This window comes from Mus caroli, chromosome 10 (assembly GCF_900094665.2).
Source record: "Mus caroli chromosome 10, CAROLI_EIJ_v1.1, whole genome shotgun sequence".
NCBI classification, from domain to species: domain Eukaryota; kingdom Metazoa; phylum Chordata; class Mammalia; order Rodentia; family Muridae; genus Mus; species Mus caroli.
Window position 1 is genome coordinate 57,895,011 of NC_034579.1, and position 23,685 is coordinate 57,918,695.

The window sequence follows — 23,685 nt, forward strand, 5'->3', positions numbered from 1 at the left end:
CACACACACACACACACACACACACACACACACACGCCTTAAAGTACTAGAACTGGGCAGATATCAGCCCTCTATGCTACCTTGTCTACTTCGTAGTAAATAACCTGAGATATCATTTGCCATGTTCTGCCTGGGTTGCTCTTATCCAACAGGCCAGCCCTCATGGCCAGCACTCCTGATCTACCGACCCCATGACCACTCCTTTCTTTCCTCTTCCTCTTCTCCCTGGTCTTTCCCCAACCCAAAGCCCAGGAACCTCCCTCCACCAACATCTCTTTTACTCAGCCCAGGCTGTAGGCATCTTAATTAACCAATCAGGGATAACTTGGGGAACAAGGTTTAGACAGCAGTAGCCTGTGTACGGGAGGATCTGCTCATCTCAGAGCAAGCAGATACAGAGGTACAGAATTTACCATCTGAAAACAAGCAGCACCAGACCAACCTGACAGGAACTATTTCCAGCTGACTCTCTTCCTCGCCCCATTTCTGCTCCTTCCTTGAATCTCCTTTCTTTCCTTCCTCTTGCTTTGTCTAATCTTGTTTCTTTTCTTTTCTTTTCTTTTCTTTTCTTTTCTTTTCTTTTCTTTTCTTTTCTTTTCTTTTCTTTTCTTTCTTTCTTCTTCTTCTTCTTCTTTTTTTTTTTTTTAAAAGAGATTTATTTATTTATTGTATGTGAGTACCCTGTAGCTGTCTCCAAACACTCCAGAAGAGGGCATCAGATCCCATTAGGGATGGTTGTGAGCCACCATGTGGTTGTTGGGATTTGAACTCAGGACCTTTGGAAGAGCAGTTAGTGCTCTTAACCACTGAGCCATCTCTCCAAACACCTCATCTTGTTTCTTTTTCTGTCCTTTCCTATCCCCCCTTTCACCTTTCTCTTACCTTCCCTTTATTTATTTATTTATTTACTTACTCATTTTTGGTTTTTCAAGACAGGGTTTCTCTGTATAGCCCTGGCTGTCCTGGAACTCACACTGTAGACCAGGCTGGCCTCGAACTCAAAAATCTGCCTGCCTCTGCCTCCCAAGTGCTGGGATTAAAGGCGTNCGCCACCACGCCCGGCCTATTTATTTATTTTTTAAAAAAGATTTATTTAATGTATGAGTACACTGTAGCTGTGAGCCATCATGTGGTTGCCAGGAATTAAGGTCGCTCGCTCCAGCTTAAAGATTATTTATTATTATATCTAAGTACACTGTAGCTGTCTTCAGATGCACCAGAAGAGGGTGTCAGATCTCATTACAGATGGTTGTGAGCCACCATGTGGCTGCTGGGATTTGAACTCAGGACCTCTGGAAGAACAGTCAGTGCTCTTAACCACTGAGCCATCACTTCCCTTCATTTTTCTCTCCTTCCTGCTCACTTTTCTTTCCTTCTCAAAATGTGTGATGTACTTTTTTCTAAATATATCTTTTTTTTTTGTTGGCATACAAAATAACTGGTATGGTAGCTCTTTTCTTGTTGCTATGGTGAGATGCTATGACCAAAGGCAATTTATGGGAGAAAGAATTTATTTCTGTTTATCTGGAGGGATAAGAGTCTACTGTGGGCCTGGGGAGATTAAGAGGTTAAGAGCACTGGCTGTTCTTCTGAGTTCAACTCCCAGCAACCACATGGTGGCTCACATGCATTTGTAGTGGGATCTGGTGCCCTCTTCTGGCNTGCAGGCATACATGCAGGNAGAACATTGTATACATAATAAATAAATAAATAAATCCTAAAAAAAAAAAGTCTACTGTGGTGAGGAAGCATGACAAAACTCACAGGGATGTCCTTCTTCCCCAGGTCCTAAACTTCGCCAAACAGCACCACCAACTGGGAACTAAGTGTTTGGATACCCGAGCGAGCCTGTGGGGACATTGCTCATTCAAACCACCACGATGGCTTTCTTTCTAAAAATTTTAAAATTACATTCCCATATTTGTGTGTGTGTGTGCGTGTGTGTATGTGTGCATGTGTGTGTGTGAGTGTGTGTGTCCACATGAATGCTACACTCAGAGGATAACTTCCAGGAATCAGTTTTCTCCCTTACTTATTCCTTTTGCATTTCATTCCTGAGCCAGAGGCAGCCACGACTACACCCAGGGTGGCATTTGGATGGGCAGAGGCTGTGGTCACAGATAATGTTGCCGGGACATATTGAATTGTTAATAAAATTAGAAAATCTCATGTTTAACTGTATAAATGTCACAATTTCTTTGAGTTCCCCTGCCCACCCCGCCGCATTATTTTTGTTTTAAAAATCATCTTTCACGGTCATTAACAAGGACTTGGTTGAATAAATTATGTTCTGTCCATTGTGACTCAACGAGCTCTATCGGCATTTGCATGAGCGAACCACTTCTAAGGAACAAGCTCTTGGAATAGAAAGACGGGATGTCTAAAGGAGGAAAACTAAGTTCAAAACAATTGGTCCACTGACACTTGAAGTGAGTTTTCTCGGCTTCCACCCTGAACCTAACATCACTCCCAGCTGCTCTGACCTCCCTTTCCTCTCTCAGGATCCACCAGTTGTGATAGGAGGTTGACGATACCATCAGAAGTGGGGAAACGGAGTCTGAGCAGCATATAGCCTTTTAAATACACGAGGTATATGTGCACATGCACACACACACACACACACACTCCTATATATACATGTATACATGAAATAAAAAAAAAAAAGTTGATCATGGTGGCACAGACCTTTTAATCCCAGTACTTGGGGAAAAGGCAGGTGGATTTCCGTGAGTTTGAGGCTAGCCTGTTCTGCATAGAGACTTTTAGGCAGCCAGAGCTGCATAGCAAAATTCAATCTCAAAAATAGATAGCTATGGGCTGGAGAGATGGCTCAGCAGTTAAGAGCACTGACTGCTCTTCCAGAGGTCCTGAGTTCAATTCCCAGCAACCACATGATGGCTCACAACCATCTGTAATGAGATCTGATGCCCTCTTCTGGTGTGTCTGAAGACAGCTACAGCGTACTCATATAAATAAAATAAATATATCTTAGAAAAATAGATAGTGCCGGGCAGTGGTGGCGCACACCTTTAATCCCAGCACTTGGGAGGTAGAGGCAGGTGGATTTCTGAGTTCGAAGCCTACAGAGTGAGTTCCAGGACAGCCAGGGCTATACAGAGAAACCCTGACTCAAAAAAAAAAAAAAAAAAAAAAAAAATCCTGTCATTTGAGTGGTGAACAGGAGCCTTGGGTGTGCACGGTCCCTAAGGTGACCCTCATAGTTTTCTTATTTAAAACGTCATACTGAAGCGATATAACATTCTAGAATTTCAGTCAAGCAAAATCTATTAAAACAATCAAACCCTCCTCATATCTTACCAGTTGGAGATAATAACGCCTCTTCAGCCTCCATTCACTCTATTGCTTTCTCTTTCGACATTTCCTCTACAGGTCAGGGTCTCTCCTGAGGGCTCCCTGCTCAACTTGCAGACAGCTCCACCAGAACCCTGCCCCTCCAACTGTTGCTCTCTCAGCCTCCTGGGCTTTGTGATTTTTCCCTTGCTTCCTGCTTCTCGAACCTCTCTCCTGCCTTGAGGAGAAAGAGCTACACAACACCAGGGAGCGATTTTGACCCGTGATGATGAGTTTTGCACTTGGCAACGCAACTACACCACTAGCATCCTTTCAAGCCGCCGGTGTCTGGGTACCGCTGGCCTCTCTGGGATCTCAGTGCTCTGGGCAGATAGATGACTTGAGCCCAGGAATTCTGGGATTTAACTAGGCAAACACAGTGAGACCTGCGTCAAAAGGCGTTCCATTATGTGGATTTTAGTGTACATTGTAAGTAGAGTTATTTTAGAAAACGCCAGAAGTTTCAGCATTCATATTTCTATTTTTCGAGCCTGGCCTTCGTGTTAACATCAAGATTTTAAAGTTGCTTTTAGGGGAGAAGATTTCTTCCCACGTTATGAGCAGGGAAGCTCACAGCACTGACATTTAATGGTCTTTGGTACCTTAAACCATTCCGTAGATTTTTATCTGGCAGATACGGGACAAGCGGCGGGTACATTAAGGATTGAAGTAGTAGTGTTGTATGAAAAAAAAATGCGAAGCACCCGCTTCCGCAGCGAGCAGGGTTCGAACCTGCGCGGGGAGACCCCATTGGATTTCAAGTCCAACGCCTTAACCACTCGGCCATCGCTGCTACGGAGAGAAGGTGAAGGCGGAGACACTTTAGGATATCAACCAGTGCACGCGCGCCAGGGCTGAGAGTAGGCGGGGCCTGCAGCGGCTTGTAGCTCCGTAGGCTGAGGCGGCTGGGACGTGGAGTGGCTGGAGTTTCCGCGAGGACGCGGAGAAAAAGAAAAGGGGGCGATCCGGGTCCTAGAACCCCGTCCTTCGCTGCGTTCGGGGATCTGCCACCTAACCTGGTTTTTGGTCGCAGACCTGGCTTTTGCCCTCCCGCTTTCCCAGCGGCGCCACGGGATGGCCGAGAACCATAGGGTTGTCTCGCTGCGTGTGCAGGGCCCGCCCGCTCGGAAGTCGCGGCTCTCGCCGGTGCGCGTTAGCTCTGCGTTCGTTACCCTTCAGCGCGAACGTGGGGGCCGCCCTGCGTGCTTTTTTTTTTTTTTTTTTTTTTTTTGAGTGGCCTCGTGGACGCTCTCAAACTTGTCGGACGGCCGTCGGAAGCGCGGCGGCTCGCGGGTGGGCGGCCACTGCAGCGCGCATGCGCAGCTTCTACCCGCACCCTGTCCTCCCTGTTTGAATTCCCCGCCAGGAGGCAGAGCGCAGGTTTCTCAGGAGGAGGCCGGAAGCCGAGGTGTCGAGCGACCTCCTGATAGGTGTGTGGACTTTCTTGAGACCTCCCTCTTTAGTAACGGTGCTGCCATGTGACAGGCCGTGCGCTGTGGTATCCCGGGAACCCCTAGGGTAAAATTTTCGAGGTGATCAACTGGGGTACAGTAGGGGCCCCAGATCAAATGGCATCACTTTGGTCCTGTTTGTGACAATCACTCGTGGCTCTTTTGTCCCAATTAACCCTGCTAAGCCTAATAGGGTGTTGCTTATCTTGTTCTCTGATTCTACGCGTACACCATTAATCCCAGCACTCAGGAGGCAGAGGCAGGTGGATCTCTGAGTTCGAGGCCAGCCTGGTCTATAGAGTGAGTTCTAGGACAGCCTGCGCTACTCAAAATACAAAACAAAACAAAAAGGCATCAAATCCATTTTGTTGAGGCCTATGGGGACATTTTATAAAATCATATGTATCATAAAGAAAGAAACATTAAGGGCTAGTCTAAGCCTGTCATTTTTTCAGGGGACACTGGCCCATGAGTTTTTTGGGAAAGGCTATATAGCTAATAAACGGGAGATTCAAAGTTACAACATGCAAAATTAGTTTAAATAGTAGTTAAATCAGTTAAATGGGAATAATCACTGCATTCCAACCTGAGCAAGATAGTCTCTTTAAAAATTAAAATTAAATGAAGGTCCCATGATTTGTTACCTACAGTTTGAAGTTCTTTTTTTTTTTTTTTTTTTTTTTTTTTAAAATTTTTTTTTTTTTTTTTTTTTTTTTTTATTTATTATATGTAAGTACACTGTAGCTGTCTTCAGACACACCAGAAGAGGGCATCAGATATCATTACGGGTGGTTGTGAGCCACCATGTGGTTGCTGGGATTTGAACTTCGGACCTTTGGAAGAGCAGTCGGGTGCTCTTACCCACTGAGCCATCTCACCAGCCCCTGAAGTTCTTTTTAATCTTCATTGTCCTTTGTTAATCTCTAGTACAGTGGAATAAATAAGGAAGATGGATATATGACGGTAAACAAACTAACAGATCAGATTGTGTGTGTGTGTGTGTGTGTGTGTGTGTGTGCCTACTCATATATGGTGTGTGTTTGGGTCAGAGATGATATTACTTCCCCTTTTACTCTCTGACCCTTATTTATTCATTGAAAAAATGTTTTCTCATCTGATATATTCTGAGGTAGCCTCCCACTGCCCCTTGAGCCCATCTGGTCTCAGTTGCTGGGAAGAAACACCGTGACCGAGGCAACTTATTAAAGAAAGCATTTCATAGGGACTTACAGTTCAGAGCGTGAGTCTGTGGCCATCATGGTGGGGAGCATGGAAGCAGTCAGGCAGGCATGGCACTGAGGCAGTAGCTGAGAGCTCACATCTTATCTGAAAGTTGGAGGCAGAGGGAGGGAGGGAGAGAGGAAGAGAGACTGAGAGACTGACACTAAGTGGGCCTCAAAGCCCACTCCGGGTGACACGCCTCCTCCAACAAGGTCACAAATCCTCATCCTTTCCAAAACAGTTCCATTAACTGGGGACCAAGCCTTCACATATGTGAGCCTGTAGGGGGCATTCTTCTTCACATCGGTTTGATTGGTTGGCCAGCAAGCTGCACCGCCCACCTCCAGGGGCTCGTCTCTAATACAGGCCCAGCTCAGGGGTTGTTAGGTTGCTGGAGATCTGAAGTCAGGCTCTGACGCATGTGCAGGAAGCTCTTTACCCACTTGGCCATCTCTTCAACACGACAGAATATTTTCGAGGTGCATAATTTTTGTTCTTTATCCCGAGCATCCATTCTCAAGTGACAGTTGCACTTAAGGAACCGCACTCACCTACCGTTAGCAGAGACTTCCTTAGCGTTAAACAGTGTATTCCAGCTGCTTCTGGGGAGGAATGAGCATGTGCCGCATAAAAATCACCATAAAGTTAGTGGTTTAAAATAACACAAGGTAACTGGAAACCTAGCCAACTACCCAGGGAACGTGAAGTCATGGATCTTGGAGGAGAGCCTACGACCACCGCTTTTTACTAAACCGGCATCATCCCTAAATACATTCTGGATCTTTGTCTTTACACCCTCAGGTAAGAGTGGTACTCATTCTTCATCAAGGAAATTTCTCCTGGCAACAGACCAAAACCATCACAGAAACCCAAAATTAACAAAGTGAAGTGTTGTGGGGCCCAGTCCAGTGCTACACCTACCACACAACTAAATCCTGAACGCGACTATGGAGCATTGTGGAAGAGAGGGCAGAAAGGGTGTAAGAGCCAGAAGAATGGGGACTGTGCCCAGATCGAGTCTCCTTGGAATGTCAGAAGCTACACCCGTGAAGTGTTGCCAGTGTGACTGCCTGAATATGAGCTGAACAAGGATGGGAATAGACAGGCGGACGTAGACATGGATGGTCATGCTAACGTGAGACCACAGCTCTACACAGTGAACCACAGGCAACTAAGGAATTCCAAGAGCAGGAGAAACGGCTTTCCACAGGGATGAGCATACTGATTACCAAATGGCCAGTCCTGAAAAGATACATACAAGTACATACAAGTAACATTACACACACACTTACATATTTAACAACAATGAAAAAAGAGATCATGTATGTATCTTAGGGTTTCTAGTGATGTGAAGAAAAGATATCATTGAGTCTGGCTTTTGGGTTCAGAGGTTCAGTCCATTATCAACATGGCGGGGAAGCATGGCAGTGTGCAGGCAGACCTGGTGCTGGAGATGGAGCTGAGAGTTCTGTATCTGGATTGTCAGGCAGCAGGAAGAGAGAAACTAGGCCTTGCTTGAGTGGCTGGAACCTCCGAGCCCACCCCTCAGTGATACACTTCTTCCAGCAAGGCCATACCTCCTAATAGTGCCACTTCCTGTGAGCCTATGGGGCTATTTTTATTTAAGCCACCACACTATGAGTTTGAAAGAGAGCAAGGAGGGTTTAGGAAAGGGAAGGAGAAAAATGTAATTATAATCTGAAAAAACCCCAAAATACAGAGTAGACCCCCCCAAGTTTATAGCTTCTGAATGTCCAGAGTTCGGTTATGTGTTGACTAGACCCTGTCACTGGTAAAAGATGTGAGGTAACTTGTGTTCCCAATGATTAGAGAATGAAAAATGAGTCATGGGACACAGACTCTCAGGCAGAAGCTGTAACGAAAAGAAGTGGGTCAAGGGGAAGGGACGGTACTGATTACAAGAGACTGAGGTTGTCCTGAATTAGAGAAGGAAATTGAGTTTTATCAGGTTGCTAAGTACTCTTCATTTGATACTTTTCCACCAGGCATGAGGATGATACTTTAAAAAAAAGACTTTTTGGGACCAGAGAGATGGTTCAGCCATTAAGAATGTGTGCTGTTCTTGCAGAGGATCAGAATTCACTACGCAGCAGCATCCACATTGGGTGGCTCATAACTGCTTGTAATCCCAGCTCTGGGGGATCTGACATCCTCCTGTAGATTCTAAGGGCAGCTTCCCAAGTGCGCACACACATAATTACAAGGCAGTTTGGTTTGTCATGTTGTAATCATTTTTTTTTCTCATGTTTAGATTCAGATGAGTGGCCAGTTCAGTTTTGGAAACATCAAAGTATTGGCCAGAACCTGGCAGAGTTTTGTCCATTGATAAGAATAGGAGAAGGAAGGGCGTGTCTCACACATTACTGATGTAGGAAGAGACATAGTTTTACTTTCATGGAGTATTAATTGAAAACCCAAGAATCTATTTGTCTCTTGACTCCATGAGGGTCTTTATCTCCTTCACTCTTCCCATCTTTCCCTTCAGTATTAACTGAGGAGTAGGGTGGAGGTCCCTTATCTTCTGTAGTGGTTCAAGTTGATACAGTAGAATCTCTTATCTACTTATCCTTGGACATCATAGAAATCTCGCTATCTCTGTTTCTCTGTCTCTTTCTTTTCTTTTTTTTTTTCTTCTTTTTTTTTTTTTTTTTCTTGAGACAGGCTCTCACTATGTAGCTCTGGCTGCCCTGAAACTCACTAAATACACCAGGCTGGCCTTGAACTCAACAGAGATTCATCTGCTTTCACCTTCCAAATACTGGGATTGAAGGTATACACCATGATGCTGTTATGCCCTGGTTCTGTGAGAAACCCAGACGAGCTCAAGAATTTCAAAGTCCACTGCAATTTGCAAAAGAATCCTTTTATTTAGAGTCTTGACTCGGATCACAAATCCCCTACAACATAGGTTTGGTGTGCGACCCCCAGCTCAGGTGCTTTAACACTTATATACAGAGTAGTTAGAAGTTCTTTGAATGCTTAGAGTAAAGGGGAGGGGAGATGGATTAGGTAAGTCACAACTCAGACAGGATACTACTTGGTAGGGCAAAATTTCGATGCTGGGAGGGGGATTAAAGATCGTCTTTTATGGAACTAGTTTTATGGCCGGCCATAACTGTCTGTGACCTCTGATTACCTCTTTTCTGTGATTTAAGCGTGGGACCCTAATCTCCTTTCTTCAAGGATAGGCACCAGCTGCACCTGGTTATCTGGTAGAGTGCTGGCCTTGGCTCCACCAAAGCTGAGGAGTTTTTGTCATTTGTCTTACTTGGGCTGGCACTTGAGGCTTCTTGAGTCCTCTTGAACTGGCTAGGGAGGTAGAATGAACCCCTGAGTTTGCTGCAGGGTGGGGTGGAGCAGGGCTTCTGAGGGGCAATGCAGAGGCAAACCAAGCGAGCCTGAGCCTTACCATGCTTGCTGTGTGGGAGGGAGATCCTAGGGGGAAGTGGGACTTCTGCAGGAGAGTGCAGAAGCAAGCTGTTTGTGTACCTCAGTGCCCAGCTAGAAATCTCTTGGTGTTTGATTCAACAGGGGGAAGATAGAAGGTAGAGGTGCTTGGTTTTAAGATGGGCTGAGGAGCAAACATCATGTTGACCCGGAACTGGTGACATCTGGAAGGCTCAGATGCTATGAGCAGATTTAGAAGGGGCCAGATATCAAAAGTGGAAACTGGCTGTGGTAGCCATCATTCAGGAAGTGGACAGAAGAGTGTTAAGAGTTCAAGGTCAAAACCAAAAGTAAGGTGATGGTGTGGCTGGAGGGATGGCTCAGTGGTTTGGAACACTTGCTGCTTTTCCAGGTTTGATTTTCAGTACCCACAGGGTAGCTCACAGCCATCTGTAACTCCAGGGAATCCATTACTTTTGACCTTTGTGGGCACACAGTGTATACATACAGGCCAAACACTTATACACATAGAGTAAAATAAATAAATAAGTAAATAAATGTAAAGACAGATAGAATAATGGAATGGTTCCCAAAATGATGAAAGTCACGTGAAGTTTGATACATCACTATACATCTGGTTTGGCTGTCTTTATATGCACACCATGGTTAGCTTCAAGCATCAGTTTGACACACGGGGAAGAGGGAAGCTCAACTGAAGAACTGCACCCATCAGACTGGGCTGTGAGCATATCTGTTAGGGCATTTTTTTTTCAATTGCTTATTGATGGAGGAGGACGGGGCCCACTGTGGGCAGTAACACCCTTAGGCAGGTGGGTCTGGGCTGCATAAGAAAGGTAGCTGCAAGGGAACCCACGAGCAAGCCAATAGGTAGCATTCCTCTGTGGTTTCTGCTTCAGGCTCCTGGCTTGCGTTTCCACCCTGGCTTTTCTCAGGGATGGACCATATAACCTGCAAGTTGAAATAAACCCTTTCCTCCTTCAAGTTGCTTTTGGTCAATTTTTAATCACAGCAATAGAAAAATAAAGTAGGACAGAGGCATTTGTCTTTCTTGTATTTCTCTTTAATATTAATATTAACTTCACTACAATTGAGATGGGAGTGGATAAGAGAAATAGGAGAATTTAATCAAAAGACCTATCTATCTATCTATCTATCTATCTATCTATCTATCTATCTATCTATGTCTTAGTTAGGGTTTTACTGCTGTGAACAGACATCATGACCAAGGCAAGTCTTATAAAGGACATTTAACTGGGGCTAGCTTACAGTTTCAGAGGTTCAGTCCATTATCATCAAGACAGGAACATGGCATCATCCAGGCAGGCATGATGCAGGAGGAGCTGAGAGTTCTACATCTTCATCTGAAAGCTGCTAGAAGACTACTTGCTTTCAGGCAGCTAGGATGAGGGTCTTAAATCCCACCCCCACAGTGACACGCCTACTCCAACAGGGCCACACCTCTAATAGTGTCACTCCCCACAACCCCCCCCCATATATATGTTCACACATGCAAAAATGTCATAATTAAACTGATTATTTTGTATAACTGATCTATGTTAATAAAAACAGGTGCTTGAGAACCCAAAGATCTTTCCCTGTTATGACAATAAGAAATCTGATGATCAGATGTACTTTCTTTTGGGGAGGGCGTTGTTTTTTTGGTTTTTTGAGAGAAGGTCTCACTGTAACCCAGGCTGGCCTTCACTGTGTAGCTGAGGACAGCCTTGAATTGCTAATCCTCCTGGCTCCACCTCTCAAGGGTTGGGACCACAGTCATTTGCTGTCAGGCCCAGCTCTCATTTTTTTATTACAGCAGCGGCTAAGGAATTCAGAGTGGTAGCCAGCCAGCACAATCTGTTGTAGTTTTTATATCCTTTAAACATAGTGCTTTAGTTAGAGCTTTTAGTATTTTTCTTAATGAAAATCACCCCAGGAGCAAGGAATGTGATTTTTCCAGATGGCTTCTGTAGGAACCAGTCCCACAAAAGGCATATCTAGGGGTGGGTACCGCTGATTTTGGTCTTGGAACTAGATTGTCTTACTTTATTTTTAATGCGTTTTGGAAACAGAGCCTCTCTCTGTGTAGCCCTGGATGGTCTGATGGGTAGTCTTTTAAAAGCCTGTGGGCTCCTTGTTTCATATCTTCACAGAGTTTATGTAAAAACAACAGCTTTTTGAGTCTAGTAAGTGATGTGTGTCTGTGCTCCCATTATCTGAGACTGGGGGGGGTGTGTGTGTCAGAAGTTCAAGGCCTCTTGGGCTATATAGCAACTTCCAGACCCAGTCGCAAACAAACAAACAAACAAACAAACTGACTAACTAGCAACAAACCAGACAAAACCAAACCCCAAACTATCTAACCAACAAAAACAGCAGTCCCATAGTCAGTCAGTCGTCAGCCCACTCAAAGGATGTCAGACCTTTAATTCTACTGTCAGAAGAGTTAAAAATTATAGAGAGCCGGGCGTGGTGGTGCACGCCTTTAATCCCAGCACTTGGGAGGCAGAGGCAGGCAGATTTCTGAGTTCGAGGCCAGCCAGGTCTACAAAGTGAGTTCCAGGACAGCCAGGGCTACACAGAGAAACCCTGTCTCGAAAAAAAAAAAATTATAGAGAAAGGGCTGGGGACGTAGCTTAGTAGGTATAACGCTTAGCTGGTATGGTGGAGACCCTGGGTCTGATCCTCAGCACCTCATAAAACTGCACACGATTGTCTTGGGCTCCATAGAGAGTTGACGGCCTCAATCCCTGAGGCCATTAACAGCACAGGCATTGTGACACAGCTTTTATCACAGGTCCCAGGATTTGACCTTCATCTGCAGACCTAATGTTTGTATGTATGTATATATGTATGTATGTATATGTGTATATATGTATTTTCCTTATAGAGGCTGGCTTTCAGATAATTTCTAATGTACAAAGCCTATTAGTAGTTAGAATGTATACTTTTAAATTTTGTTTCAGTATTTTTAGTAGTTAGATTATTTATATTGATGTTTTTAGCCTGTAAGCAGACTTACGTAAGACGTTAAGTGTGTTGTTGTTTTTTTGGAACATGTTCAGCCCAGGCTGCCGTTGGGTTTATAGTCCTCTTGCCTCAGCTTCTGGAGTGCTAGGATTCCAAATACAAACAGCCCAAGAAGCTAATCTTTATCAGAGGGATTCTCACACTTATGTCAAAACAGGCTCACAGGTGCATCGCTACAAGTCAGTGGGACCAGGAATGGACTTCTCATGCCTGCAAGTTAGGGCACCATGGTGTGACCAGAGACTGGCTAGAATTTCTCAGATATTTCAGTTGGGTGCTTCGTAATGAGCTGGCCAAAAACAAGCCCTTTCCTTATTTTGTTTAGGTTACTTGAGACCATTTCAGGGATTAATTTTAGGGCCTCACAAGGAGCCCTTTTGCTCCGTGAGCCTGTTTTTCCTTTCTTGTGCCACCGCTGGCATGGGTGAAGGTGTCCCTGACCATGTCATTTCCCTTAGAAATAATAGTCACCATCTCATCTCCTTTCCAGTGACTCTCAACAGTAGGATGCACACTGGTTAGGGCTTAACCTTGGGTCTCAGACTTTCTGATGAAAAGACAGGTGACTGGCCCAAGTTTCAGGGTCCTTGTTTGAAGAGCCTTGGCTTATTGCGGAAGCTGAGCATCAAAATATTGGTTATCTCCTTAGCCTTCTTTTGTTTTTGTTTTGTCTTTGGCCTTCAAGCACTGGTTATTCAACAACTAGTAGGTCAGTATTATCAGCCTTAAAAAGATTTATTTATTTTTATTCTATGTGTCTGAGTGCGTTGTGTATATGTATACATGTATACCATGTACATGTCTGGTTAGGGTGAGAGGCAGGAGTTAAGATGGAAGTAGACACCCAAGAGTGGGCATGGGTAGAAGGGAAAGTGTTGCATAATTAAATGTGTCAGCCCTAAGCCTATATATGATTTTTGGTGGCTTCTGATATTTTTATCTTGTTCAAAAGGTGTCTAAGAAACATTGTTCTTGGGCTGTGGTGATGGCTTGGTGGTTAAGAACACTTGTTTAGTTTTACAGAGGACACAGGTTCAAGTCCCAGCACCCACATGGCAGCTCAAAGTTCTGTGACTCCAGTCCCAGGGAATCTGGTGCCACCTTCTGCCCTCTGTGGGTACCTGCATGTAGATGGTACATGGACATACATTCAGGCAAAACATCCACACACATACCAAAGAAACATTATTCCTTTATTTTATGAAATGAGATCATAGGATGGTTTCTGAGGTGCACTGGCAGTGTTATAGGCTAAGAAGAAACAAAATATAGGTTAGGAGGCCAAAGAGATCCAGAGCATACTAAGATGGTGTGCTTTGACCACAAGCAGAGTTATTGTCTTGTTTGTGAAATTCTCAGAACATTACAGGAGTAGGTTCGGGAATAAAGCAGGATTAAATGTAAGGCTTAAGCATGGCACTCTGTTGTTTTAACATTCTTATTTGGAATAGGTCTATAAAAAAGGGAATATTGTTGCTGGGGTGTGAATGGCTCAGTCAACACAGTGGTTGCCGTGTGAGCATGAGGACCTGATTTGGAGCCAGGCTCAGTGACACATACCTGTAATGTCAGCATTAGGGATATCCTGAATTTATCAGCACACTGGGATATCATCTCCACGAAGGCAATCTTCATAGTGGATTTGTTGTTTCTAGGTTCTTGGCACTCAGTGGGTGAGACACCAGCAAGACGTGGTAAGGGACTGTCCTTCCTGTGTCCCTTAGTTCTCCTCTGAGACTTTTATTCCTTAATCTTAGGGATTGATGTAGCCGACTATAATTTTCTGAAAACCTTTTACTGCTGAGCGGAGATGCAGAGACTTTCGATCCAGGGATCAAAACACTCTGCCCGCCTGATCTAAGGAGATAGGAGGCTTGAACTTGGGGATCACAGGGTTACCACTCAAGGGTTACCACGTTCGGGAAGTGATGTCAGTACTCAGGATATCAAACCGCACAGACAAACCGACCAGATTCACCCAGCCTCTCCCTCTCCAAAGGATGTAAGCAGTAAAGACTGCAGACTCTCAGCAGTCGCTCTCAGATAAGCAGTAGCCTGGAATAAGGGGAGACCAGCCAAGCAGCCTGAGAGGAGCAGAGCCCAGCCGAACTACCCGGAGGAGGCTCAGAACCAGTGAGCCACCTGCAAAGGGTGGAACCCTCTGAGCAGCCACACTTTATGCACATGGTACACATACACAAGTAGGCGAAACACAAGCACAGCAGATAAATCTCAAAACCCAGCTTATTTATGTGCATGGGTGTGTGATCCCTGTGTTAGTTTGCATATGTGAGGGTGACTGCAGAGGTCAGAAGAGGGCTCTGGATTCCCTAGAACTCGAGTTACAGATAGTTGGGAGCCACCATGTGGGTGCTGGAAATCTAACCCAGGTGTCTGTTAAGAGCAGCCAGAGCCTTTAGCTGCTGAGCCATCTCTTCAGCCCCAAGTACGAATGATCTCATATTGTTTACTCTGGTTCAAAGATTTATTTATTATATGTAAGCACACTGTAGCTGTCATCAGAAGAGGGCATCAGATCTCATTGCAGATGGTTGTGAGCCACCATGTGGTTGCTGAGATTTGAACTCAGGACCTTTTGAAGAGTAGACAGTGCTTTTGACCGCTGAGCCATCTCTCCAGCCATGGATAGTTTCTAAGAACAAATTCATTGCTTTCACCATGCTAAGTCTTTAATACTCTTTTGTTTGATAATATTAATTTCATAATAAAATGTTAAACTTTTATGTAAAAAGTTAGCTTTTTTTTTAAAAAAGGATCGTTCATATCTAGTTACTTTTTATTCTTTGAAAAAATGTATTGACAAATATTGTATGCTGTGATGAGCTCATAAAAACATTTTCATTTAAGCCTACCAGGTACTCCAATCATATTCACCCCATACATCTTTTCCTTTCTCAACCCTCCCTCTTGAGCCCTCTTCTCCCACTAATCTCCCTTCGTTCATGTCATATAGATGACGTGTTATTTATATATTATCTTATATTTTAAGGATTTTATTTTAAAATTTAAAAATTATGCATATGTGTCTTTGTATGCATCTGTGTACAAGTGTAGAAGAACCCATGGAGGTCAGAGGTCAGAGGTCAGACCCTCCCTCTAGAACTGCAGTCATAGGCCACCAGATGTGAAAACTCCGGATGATACTTGAGTCCCTGTAAGAGCAGTAGGTGCTTTTAACTGCTGGGTCACCTTTCTAGTCTCACGATTTTATAGTCTATGTAAAACGTTGGTCTACAGATGAGATAAACAGGCAATGTTTATTTCTCTGGGTCTGGCCTATTTTACTTAATGATCTCCAGTTGGTGATCTTACTGTGTATGATAGGTTGGTCTCAAATTATGTGTATCTAGGCACTTGTGGTAAAGATTCTGCTTTTCTTTATTTTTATTTTTTTTAAAGTTTATTTATTTTATTTGTATTAGTACACTGTAGCTGTCTTCAGAAACACCAGATCCCTTTACAGATGGTTATGAGCCACCATGTGGTTGCTGGGATTTGAACTCAGGACCTCTGGAAGAGCGGTCAGTGCTCTTAACCGCTGAGCCATCTCTCCAGCACCACAGAGCATTTTAGGTTGGAAGTTACATACAGAAAGACTGACTATAGAGAAGATATCAGTGCAACAATCATGGTAGATTCCGTTACACACACACACACACACACACACACACACACACACCCTTAGGTTTTCTATTGCTGCAGTGAAATACCATGACCAAAATGCAAGCTGGGGAGGAGAAGGTTTATTCAGCTTACACCTCCACATTACCTTCTTCATCACCAAGGAAGTCAGGAGAGGAACTCACACAGGGCAGAAACCTGGAGGCAGAAACTGATGCAGAGGCCGTGGAGGGTGATGCTTACTGGCTTGCTACGGTGTCTTGCTCAGTCTGCCTTCTTATAGAACCCAGGACCACCAGCCCAGGGATGGCTCCACCTACAATGGGCTGGGTCCTCTATCAATCACTAATTGGAAAAAAATGCCTTACAGCTGGATCTCATGAGGCATTTCCTCACCTGAGGCTGCTTCCTTTCTGATGACTAGCTTGTGGCAAGTTGACACACAAACCAGCCAGTTCAGTATTCCTGGCGTTTCTTTTCACTTGTTCCAGTTAAGAACTTATCTTCATTTGTCAGTTGCACTTATTTTATTTCAACTAGCCAGAAGCAAAGTTACTTTGCATTAAAATGTATGTTGAACTCTCCCAGGAAAGTTTTCAATCTGCCGTTGTGAAGGGAAGATCTTGTACATCATTCCTGTGGCAGAGCATCTGAATCGTGGGATGTTTGATTTACAAAGTGGTATGATACATGCTCCAACCAACCATTTAAAGTACTCTGGGGTCAATTTGTCCGTTTTTTAAAACTGTTCTATTGAGTCTAATCACGTGAGGGATTCTTTGAGAATATTCTTTAGGGCGAAAGTTGAGCAGTCTGCCTTTTATTTTTTTTGTGGCTCCAAGTTTCTGAAGTGATGGAAAAGACAAACCCCATTACTGTGAGATTTTCTCTGCAGCCTTTCAGTATCCTTTCTGTACTGTTCAAAGCTCATTCCCTCTGCAGGTTCTCAGTGTCCTTTCTGTGCTGATCATTTGTGTGTCACACTGAAGCTTGTGTTAGCTTCCTTCTGTTGCCCCAGATCAAACTGAACAATGTACATATAAAACACTGTCTGCAAAATACTTTTTTAAAAGGGAAGCATTTATAGTTATAGGACAGCTTGAACTGACAGCATCACGTGTGTAGATCATGTTGAAGGATTATTTTTCACACTGCAAAGAAGAAAAATACAAGTGGTTATTCCCAGTTTTGTACTAAAATTTGATCGGATGAGCTAAGTCCAAAACCGGACACGGTAGCAGCAACTTTAAGTCTTATTTTTGCTGTTTCTATATTTGAAGGGAGCTACACAGATGATCTTCATCCTGATGTTTTCAGATAGCCTTGGATTTCCAGAACAGACTGTTAACATTCAAAATCCCTGTTTATCACTGAAATAGAAATACTGGTTTTCTTTGTGAATGAATATTCATATTTATAAGTGCTGAGTTTACAATTCTGGTTGGAACCAGGTGTGAATGAGTGTAGGAAACAACTTGCTGGCTCTCCAGGAAATGAACTGTGTATATTCTTCTGAGAAGAACAAAATCAACCATTTCTTGTGTCATGCACTCGTCACTATGGTGCGTCTCCAGGTTCTGTACTCTATTTTAAATGCAACGCACGTGCTTTACTATTTTAATGTTTGTGATTCATATATTCAGTTTTCTTAACCACTTTGCTGCTAAGATTTTGTCTCTCAGATATTCCCACAGGCCAGTCCGATGGATGCAATTCCTCGGGTGAGATTCATTTCTCCCTCTTCCCAGATATGTCTAGGTTTGTGTCATGTTGACAAAACCCAACATTTCTCTTCTGTAATTTTCCGTCCACTGCCCCTCACCTTGTTCTCCGGCTATAAATTTGCATTTTCTTAATTGCTGATTGACGTGGGAGGGCCCAGTTCACTGTAAGAGGTGCTGTTCTGGGTAGGTGGGTGGGCCTGAGTTGTGTAAGAAAGGCAGCAGAACAAACCAAGGGAAATAAACTAGTTTGATGTCAACTTGACAGTAGCTAAAGCCATCTCAGAAGAGGGATTCTCAGTTAAGAAAAGGCTTCAAGACAAGGGGCTGTAAGCAAACCTGTAGGACATTTTCTTAGTGATTGATGGAGGGAGGGAGAGGGCCCAGCCCATTGTGGGTGGGACCATTCCTGAACTGGTGGTCCTGGGTTCTAAAAGAAAGGAGGCTGAGCAAGCCACGGTAGCAAACCAGTAAGCAGCGTCCTCCACGGCTTCTGCATCAGCTCCTGCCTCCAGGTTCCTGTCCTGCTTTGAGTTCTTGTCCTGCTTTGCTTTCACGATGGACCGGAAGTGATGTGGAAGTATAAGTCGAATAAACCCTCTCCTTCCTAAGTTGCTTTTGGTTATAATGTTTCAGAACAGCACTAACCTAAGAGAAGTTGGTACCAGGATAGTGGGGTATTGCTGTGACAGACACGGCCATGTTGTTTTGGGAAGGATTGTGGAAGGACTTTAGAGCTTTGGGCTAGAGAAGTCACTGAGTGCCGAGAGCTCAATGAGCTGTTTGTTCTGTGGGAGCTTGAAAGGTAAGAAAGGCCGTGCAGATGATAGAGGTCTGGCTTGTGAAGCTTCAGAGGTCAATTTAAAGACTCTATTGGGGTCATTTGTTATTTTGAATAAGAGTCTGTGGTTCCGGTTAGCCGGGGCTGAAGAATCACCTGTGATTAACAAGGGGCCAGAAGCACAGAGGTGGAACTTTTTTTTTTTAAAGATTTATTAATTTATTATATATAAGTACACTGAAGCTTTCTTCAGACACACCAGAAGAGGGCATCTGATCCTATTACAGATGGTTGTGACCCTCCATGTGGTTGCTGGGATTTGAACTCAGGACCTCTGGAAGAGCAGTTAGTGCTCTTGACCGTTGAGCTATCCCTCCAGCCCAAGGTGGAACTTTTGCTGGGATGCTCTGCTGGTCAGCTGCAGCTGAGAAACCAGCACTGATTAAGAGGAGACTGACATCACTGAGGTGCAATCTTCTGGGAAATGTTTCTGAGAATTCACACACAGAAGCTGTGTTCCAACACGGCCAGAGTTGTACTTCGTGCAGGCAGCTGAAGGTGTAAAGGCATCATAAAGAGCAGCTGAGGCTTGGTACTGTGTGGCAGGGCTGGAATCACCGAGGAGAACCCAGGAAAGGCTATTGGTGAAAGTGCAGCCACCCCAGTTGTAGCAGAGGACCCCAACATTTTGAAGATGCCAGTACCACGGGTTGACCACCAAGAGCAGCAGCAGCAGTGGAGTGGAGCCAGCTGGAGCCTAGAAAACAAGCTGTGTGTGCTGCAGAGGGCGGAGTCAGAGAGGTGCTTCAGTTCCTACCTCTATGTTCTCGCCTTGGCTTCCCCCCAGTGATGTAAGATGAAATAAATCATTTTCTTCCCCAGTTGGTTTTGGCTAGTGTTTTATCAGCAGCAGAAAACAAACGAGAACAGAGGCATTGGGGTTAACAGGGAGCCTGGTAAAGTCATGTAACATAATTCTTGCTGAAGACAGTTCTAGATGATACCGCTTCTCCTGGGGGGTGGTGGAAACTGAAGAGCCTGGTTAGATATTCAGGATGATCAGCTACGGAGAGAGCTATATTCTTGCAGAATTTGCTTTATTTTAAGGATCCTTACTGAACCTGAAAGTTTCAGGAAAGTTACCCAGGAAGAGTTAGGAGAAGGTACAGAAACCAGACTGTAGCTGGACCAATCAAACAATCTGTCAGGCCAACGAAACTTACAGGTTTTTGACAAGTGTGAAATTCTCCTCAAAGATGGAGGTTTCCCCCATATCCCATGCATCTTTCAAAGAGCTTGGCGGGTATTTATGTATGCCTCATTTATGGTTCTTGTAAACCTAGAATTGAAATCTTATTTTAGTTACAAGCACAAAGAATTATTATTATTTTTTTGCTTGCTTTTCTAGGGCTGCAGCTGCTGAAGTATATCATAAGAATATTGTTTTGGGGGTTTTATTCTCTAGTGTATCACAATTGTTTATCATTTCATAAATATTACGTCACTTCTGTATCCTACATCTGTAGCTGTTTTGTGTGTGTGTGTGTATATAGACATTGTTAGATGTAAAAGACATATATAGGATATAATTTACTTATTTATTTTAAATATATTATTGTATGTATGTATTGTGTGGAGGTCACTGGTGGGCTCAGTTTTCTCTTTAACCTTGCACATAGGCCTCAGTGATTGTTCTTAGGTTTCCAGCCTTGTGAAGCAAGTGCTTTACCTGCTGAGCCATCCTGCCAGGCTTTGGACAAGTTTTAATGACTCAGTATAGATATTAATTATGCCCTTAGTATGTGTGAATATCATTTCAGTTTGCTAAGAGGAGTCACTGGAAACTGCTTATAAAAGGGTTAAAGTTCTCGTAGGTTGAGGAACATGCAAACTCATAGAGGGAAACCAGTTTCTTTTCTTTTCTTTCTTTCTTTCTTTCTTTCTTTCTTTCTTTCTTTCTTTCTTTCTTTCTTTCTTTCTTTTTTTGAGACAGGGTTTCTCTGTGTAGCCCGCCCTGGCTGTCCTGGAACTCTCTCTGTAGACCAGGCTGGCCTCGAACTCAGAAATCCACCTGCCTCTGCCTCCCAAGTGCTGGGATTAAAGGCATGCGTGCGCCACCACCACCTGGCTCAGGAAACCAACTGTAAAGAAGTAGCTCCGGATACTTTTCTGAGAAATATTTATTGTCATGCTGCACAACTAGGAACGTCTCTGCCTTTGTCTTCTCAGAACAAAGAGGTAAGACTTGAAATTAGAATTACAAACTTCATGTGTAAAAGGCTGCATAGAAACCAAGTATGTGAGTCTTTTAGAGGTAGTGTTATACATTCCTGCTCAAGTAATTTGAAATAATGTGCTTGGAAGATGGCTTAATGGTTAAGAGCACTGGCTGCTTTTCTGAGGACCCAGATTCAGTTCTAAGTACCTGTAACTATCTAGCATTACAGTTGTAGGGGATCCGATGGGCCCCTCCTGACCTCGGTGGATAACAGGCACACACACGGTACATAGACATACATGCAGATAAAAAACTATATTCATAAAAATAAAAATTAAAAAATAGTAAAGAAAAGAAATAATTTTCAAGAATAATATTTGTAAATGTCATCTTGAGTATTCCCCATCTTTGAAAATGATTGTGAGCTTCTGAGTTTAATGAGCTGATTTTTTTGTTTGTTTGTTTGTTTTCGAGACAGGGTTTTGAAACTCAAAAATCCACCTGCCTCTGCCTCCCAAGTGCTGGGATTAGAGGCATGCGCCACCACTGCCCAGCTTCATGAGCTGATTTTTAAAAAGATTAATTTATTTATTTTATGTAAGTACATTGTAGCTGTACAGATGGTTGTGAGCCTTCATGTGGTTGTTGGGAATTGAATTTTTAGGACCTCTGCTCACTCCAGTCAACCCTGTTCGCTATGGTTGGCCCCGCCTGTTCCGTCAAATCTGCTCGCTCAGTCCCTGCTTGCTCTGGACCAAAGATTTATTATTATACATAAGTACACTGTAACTGACTTCAGACACACCAGAAGAGGGCGTCAGATCTCATTATGGGTCGTTGTCAGCCACCAGGTGGTTGCTAGGATTTAAACTCAGGACCTTTGGAAGAGCAGTCAGTGCTCTTACCTACTGAGTCATCTCGACAGTCCGAGCTGATTTCTTTTTTTTTCAAGAACCAATGCAAGATGCTCTGGATTATTAAATAGCTAATATAATACTTAAGAGCTTGATAGGGTTGTTGATTGATAACAAATTTCATGATTATAGTTACTGCACTCATCAAGGCTATTGACTAATAGCAAGATGGTCTACCAGAGATTCTTACCTTGAGAAAACTACGGGAATCATTTTAACCCTTCTGAGAAGTAGTTTGTTCTTAACTAGTTAAAATGAAACTAAATAACTAAATGAAAACTAAAGATTTTGCAACTACATATAACCTGATTAGCTTCATGCGCCATATTTGGACTTAAATAAACTTAGGAGAAAAGTTAACTAGAAACACAGTACATAAATAAAATGAGCCAGACAGCAGGGCTAGTTTATACCAGTGCCACCACTCGAGCTTTATCTGGTGCTGGCATGCAATCCTGGGCCGTGCATGTTGGGTGTGCATGCTACCAACGAGATTACATTCCCCACTTTTCTTCCGTTTGTCTTTTGAGATGGAGTCTTGTTCTGTAGGCCAGTAGAGACTTAGCCTTGCATTTCTCTTGTTTTACCCTCTCAATTGCTGGGCTTATGGATGCCAGCACACAAGACTGGGTATTCTTGATGCTGATTAGATAAAAGAAGGAATGAGGGATGACCCCTAGGTCTTTGTTGTTTAAGTAGTTGGGTCCCAGTGTCAATTACTGTAGTAGGATTTGCATGGTAGAGGGAAGTAAATTTGATAGACAAAATGAAAAGCTGTTTTTTTTTTTTTTTTTTTTTTTGGTGTGTGTGTGTGCGTGCTTGGGTGGAGACATACACAGTATGAAATGTATATTAGCTGTCTAAATGGAGAAGACAACTGGATGTTAGTCTTTTTTTTTTTTTTTTTCTTTCTTTCTTTTTTTTTTTTTCCCTGAGACAGGGTTTCTCTGTATAGCCCTGGCTGTCCTGGAACTCACTTTGTAGACCAGGCTGGCCTCAAACTCAGAAATCCGCCTGCCTCTGCCTCCCGAGTGCTGGGATTAAAGGCGTGCGCTACCACGCCCGGCTGGATGTTAGTCTTCAAATGGTGGAAATTCTGCAGCATGTTAATATGTGTTGATGACTCTATTTCTTTCATTTTGAGCATTAGTTATCAATTCTGGGCAACAGGAAAATCCTCACTTCCTCTTATTTTGATTAGGACATTGAATGAAACTCCTTTTTTAGGAAGGGCTTTGGAGTTGGCTCCTTGGGTAAAGGCCTCAGCTACCAAGTCTGATAACTTGAGTCCCATCCCTGAGACCGACCCGGTGGAGGGAAATGCTTTAACCCACTGAGGTACATTGTTGCTTCAAAATAATATACCTTTAAAAAGCTCTGACCAAATTGCCAACTTTTGGAGGTATCATATACAGAATAAATAGACCCACGATTTATGCCAGAGCTGTTTTCATTCTTGAGGGGTTTAATGACACAAAGAAGCATCATCCCATGCTGAGTAAAGACCCGATTGTGTGTTAGAAGGCTTGTTTTCCAAGAGGGGTGTCTGACTGGGACACAGCTGTCTTCTTTTTGGAAGCTCCTCCCTCGCCTCTAATCTTCTAGCTGGCTCAGAACGTAGATCTCCACAGTAGGGCTCCTCAGAGTACTCAGTCCAGCGACGCTGGGAGGGAACCAGCCCCGATACTCAGATCCAAAACCACACTTTTGAGTGCCTCAGGAAGGTTGGCCCTGATTTATTCTCTCCTTTTGATTCTCTCTCTCCAGCTCCTAAGCTTGGTCTGTCTGTCTGTGGAATGTGGGCCAAAAATTTCAAGTTTGGAAAGCATAAAGAGAGGAAACAAGCAAATAGGGAAGGAACATAAATACTGAACAAGACTGGGCGAGGTGACAGACAGGAATTACTGTGGGCATTTGGAAGGGAGCCAGA

General features: G+C 43.6%; 1 protein-coding gene and 1 non-coding gene across 2 annotated transcripts in view; one reads left to right on the forward strand and one right to left on the reverse strand.

Moving 5' to 3' along the window:
- Positions 1–4,062: 4,062 nt before the first annotated feature.
- Positions 4,063–4,144, reverse strand: Trnas-uga. The gene has a single exon. It is a non-coding gene; the product is annotated as a tRNA-Ser (tRNA).
- A 561-nt stretch (positions 4,145–4,705) lies between these two features.
- The window catches only part of Ctnna3 (catenin alpha 3), a 1,468,839-nt gene continuing 1,449,859 nt past the window's right edge, over positions 4,706–23,685 (forward strand). The window contains exon 1 of the mRNA XM_021173456.2: positions 4,706–4,781. The gene's annotated coding sequence lies outside the window, so the exon portion shown is untranslated. The remainder of the gene's footprint in view (positions 4,782–23,685) is intronic.